This window comes from Terrapene carolina, unplaced genomic scaffold, assembly GCF_002925995.2.
Source record: "Terrapene carolina triunguis isolate 2854851 unplaced genomic scaffold, T_m_triunguis-2.0 Scaffold374, whole genome shotgun sequence".
Classification (NCBI taxonomy): Eukaryota; Metazoa; Chordata; order Testudines; family Emydidae; genus Terrapene; species Terrapene triunguis.
Genome location: NW_020664725.1, coordinates 9,380,622 through 9,385,255, shown reverse-complemented (window position 1 = coordinate 9,385,255; position 4,634 = coordinate 9,380,622).

The following is a 4,634-nucleotide window of genomic DNA, read 5'->3' as shown; positions in this document are numbered from 1 at the left end:
GTGTGTGTGTGTGTGTGTGTGTGTGTGTGTGTGTGTGTGTGTGTGTGGAGGGGGGATATCAAGGAAAATGAAAAACATTTAAAATTTCCCACAAAAAATAACTGGCATTTTTGACCCGCTTTACATTCCACCCCACTGAGTGGGGGAGTTGGAGCTGTGCCTGAGGGGAGGAGGGAAGCTAGAAAGGGGATAGAAGGATAAACTGGCATGTTCAGTATAGAAATACTGGGTTTAGTCTTTATGTTGGTGCAGTAGGGGATGGGATGAGACATAAAACGCAAGGTTCTGTGAAGGTTTTATGGATGCCATGGCATGTTTTGCAATTGCAGGCTTCCCCCTTCTCCTTTAATTGCCCTCCACTCTGCATAAGATGCTAGTTAGCTACCACCATCCACCCCAGAACTGGCTGCATTTCATTGGTGATATAGGTATATATCTTGTAATAAAGCATTTGGGGTTTATTCCAGGAGAAATGTGCTGTACATATATAAAATATCATTTGAATTCAGAGTGGGTAGTGACCCTAATTAAAACTCATATGCAGTTTTCATACTGACACATGCCATTGTAAACCTTTCAACCAACCATTTGCAAAGGGCCAGATGGCAATTCCTTTGTCTGTATTTATACTAATTTATTGGACTGATATAGCAACTTCTGATTGCCAGCTAGTGAGAGAAGGAAGTCATATCTCAAGGTTATGATGTAGTCAGAGTGACATATTTTACAACTATGATAATACAGTCATAAAAGAAAGTATTTTTAAAAATGTGAGAAAACTCTCAAATTACTTTATTTTCATATGGTATATCCCAGTAGGACATACAAATTAACTAATGCCAACTTATGATGACTATAATAATTCTTTACCCTCAAACAACACTTTCATCCAACAATTTCAGGGTGTTTTACAAATATTGGGGACCTGATTTTCAAATATGCTCTGCACCCTGAGCTTGAAAGGAAGTTTGGAGCATTCTGGAAATCAGGCACTAATTACCTAAGTCTTGCAATGTCCCTAAAAATAGCTAAATGTTATTATTATCCTCAATTGACAGGTGGGGAACTGAGGCAGAGAGAAGTTAAGTGACTTCCCCAGGTTCATACAGAAAGGAATAGGCAATATTGGGAAACAAACCCAGGTGACTTGATTCTCCATTCTTTACTCTAACAGCTACATCACATTTCTTCCTGGGGATTTCCTAGATTGCTGATTGGCTGAGTCACCTCTGAAGATTCCTACTTCCCACTAATATCTGCCTTGAAATCCAGCTGCTCAGAGTAGAAAGAAAAAGCAGAATTTTAAAAAGTTGTGATGGCAGACTTCAAACAAAACAGTATCTTAACAAATAAAATAAATATGCCAGAGGGCACAAGAGTTCTAATAAAAACATTTTTTCCTTGCCACATTTTGTATGATGCACATATTTAAAAACACAGGAAAGCTAAATAAGGCTGTAGATGCATCACAGTGGTCTGACAGTATCACATTACCCATGACCTTTGCATTTATGATTGCCCGAACAACTTAAACTGCTCCCTTTGAATGGACGGAGTGTCCTGCCTGAGGGGCAATGGGGTTAGTCTTTATGTTGGATCTTTTGGTTATAGTCAGCTATACACTTGGCTGACTGTTCCTTCAGTCTGAGTTTACTGTTTCATCTTGCTTGGCTGTACAATGCATAGATGCCTCTGGAGAGGGGCCTTGTAAATGTTTAAAGAAATAAATCTGTCTGTGTGTGGGTGGAACAGGAGTGTGCATTGAGGCAGAAAGACTCCTATGGATAGATTTCCAAAAGATCTCAAAGCCCAACATCTAAGCACCTAAATAAGTACCTTCATTTTCAAGTGTTCAGCTCCCAAGAGCACCGGTTCTCAGGGGGGATAGCTGGGTGCTGAGCAGTTTCTAAAATCAGGCCATTTCTTCAGGTGTCTAAATGAGGAAGCTGGCCTCTTACCATCTGGCTAGCAGGTTTGATCCATCCAACTCTAACAATCTCAACAGCCTCCAGTCTTTACCCAGTAAATATCCATATTAGTGTGGGGCTTGCTTGATGCTGGTCTGTTCTAATCACCTGGGCTCCTTGGGACTTCAACCATAAGACATCATGAGAATGATTCTCCCTTGCCATCTTGGGCCATCATTCACACCTGTGCAAGGTGAATGTAAAATGCTACCATATCAGATTGGCTGGATTTTTATACTTACCTTCCAGAACAGTGAATGACAACAAAAGGTGCAGGGCAGGAAAGGATCAAGCCCTGCTTATGGTAAATGGAAGAATGGGGCTGAGAAAACAGTGATTAGGTGGAACTAAAGATTAGGGAAATTGTGGGGAAGGAGTTTGGTGTGGCCACCAAGCCCTATTTAAGGGCAGCCTAGGTAGGTAGAGCTATTGATGTGTCAGCAGAAAAGCTTGAACTGCTTTGAATTATCTTTTAGGTAGGTATGTATTTTTTCCCTAATGTATTAGACTTGATGGTTATCCAGGTCTATGATTGTACAGGTGTAGATTAAAATAGGATCAATTGGGTATTTTAATTTTCAGCTACTCTCTTTGCTTTGGACAAAGCATGAAAGTGCTTTGAAATAAGGAGAAGTATTTTTGTTAACTTACTCTTAGTAAGTGTGTTGATTGTTCTGGGGGTTAGTGGAGTTAACTTATACTTGTTTTTGTTTTTCTTTTTGAGGTGAAGGGGTTGTCCTCTTAGATTAGGGGAAAGTAGGGTTAGCTATGATAGCAACTAAGCAACCCACTTCTACCTGGAGGTGGGCTGAAAGTGTGTCTTGATAAAATAACAGCTGTGTCGCTTTGATTTGACAGTATACTTTCTTCTGTTCATACTATAAAGCTAATACTGCTATGGGAGTATTGATTGAATTCTGTTCTGCCTCCTGTGTTGTCAATAAGTGCTGTTTTATAGATGCTTTGGGACAAACTTTCTGCTAGTATGAATGGATGAGAAATGGAATTATTCCTCAAGGTTAAATCCCTCTTACACTGGCAGAGAATATAGGCTGGCAAAAAAGCCCTTAAGTAAAAGAGAACTTAGGCTAGGGTGGCGGACATCCATAGTTTTGTTTCTAGTACGATCTCTTGGATTGTTCTCCTTAAGTCAGTTCTCAATCCTGGAGCCTGTCCACTAAAACTGTATCTTAAATCTGTTTTCTTACTCTATTAGCACTTTAAAAGGCTGTAAGTCATGATGCTTCCCAGGGGGTTGCAGTAAATGGAAGCCATCCCTAAAGCTTGATTCTCTGCTGCCTTGTCTTTTGGCTATGATCACCTGTGTGAAGGAGTATATGTTGCTACAATGTGAGTAGAGCATACCTGTTTGGCCTGTTCCACTTTACTTGCAGTGTAAATGAATACACAAGGTGAAGGGCAGAAGAGAATAATGTTCTCAAGTCTTGTCTATATTAAACTTGTATCAGTGTAACTAAATTAAATCAATTTATATGCAGACACACCTGAATGGGTTTAACTCTGTGTAGTAAACTGGAAAAGAGTTGGATAACTACTTAGATGCAGGCATATATACCATATGTGCTAGGACTCAAGCACTTGAGAAAGATCTAAGACTTTGCTATTAGGCACAAGCCTATAGAAGTGGTCCAAAATCACTAGTCACCTGAGAACTTGGTTGATGTACCTGTCCTTTAAACCTAATGCAATAGGCACTAAAACTGGAAGAGACATTTCCTGCCCTAAAGAGCTTAGATTCTTAAAATAAAAAGGGGGGAAGAGAGGCAAAAGGGGATGACTTAGTAGGACAAAGGGGCTAGCTAAGAGGGACAGGAACAGAAGCTCTCAGTGGAGGGAGTGACCCTAGGGTTCTACTGGGGCAAGCTGTCCCTGGAGAGAGAAGCTTATTGTATTAATTGGTTAGCATGTGTGGGTGTTAATGGAAGCCTTTCTTATCTTGTAGGTGAGATGCTTGCCACTGGTTTCTAGGACACTTCAGACACAGGACAGAAGCTTGGTACTTTTTGTCTCCTTCATAGCAGCAAAGACCCTTTAGCCTTCAGTGCTGGTGCCTACAAAAGGGCAGGTTAGTCCTCTCCATCACACTGCGGTTGGTTCTTGTGTTGCTACAGCAGAGCTCCCAACATGGGGAGCAGACTTGGCAAAAGGAAGCGTCTTGGTGTGCCTGACAAATCTACAGACCAGAAGGCTGAGAGGGCAGCCATGGAGATGGAAGGAACCCCACAAGAGTCACCTGAGACCCATCTTGCTGCAGAGACTGCACTAAATGCCAGCCAAGTCATGGGCAAGGCCCACTGCACTGAAGAGCCTGCACCAGGGACCACAGAAGAGACTGAGATCCAGACTGCCACCGAGCATGGTGAGGCCCAGCCTAGTGCAGAGACTACTGAAGGGAATGAGTCACAGCCAGAGGTACAGATGCCACCGGCAGTCCCCCAAATCACTGAGACCCACCTTGACACAGAGACTTCAGAACACACTAGTGAGGCACAGCCTGTTGAGGAGAGTTCACTAGATCCCACAGATGAGACCGAAGCTGCCACGGAGCACGATGAGCCTTCTCCTACAGGAGCGACCACAGAGATGACTGAAACCCAACTTAATGCACTGCATGACGAAGGGACTGAGGCCCAGTTTGCTGGTGAG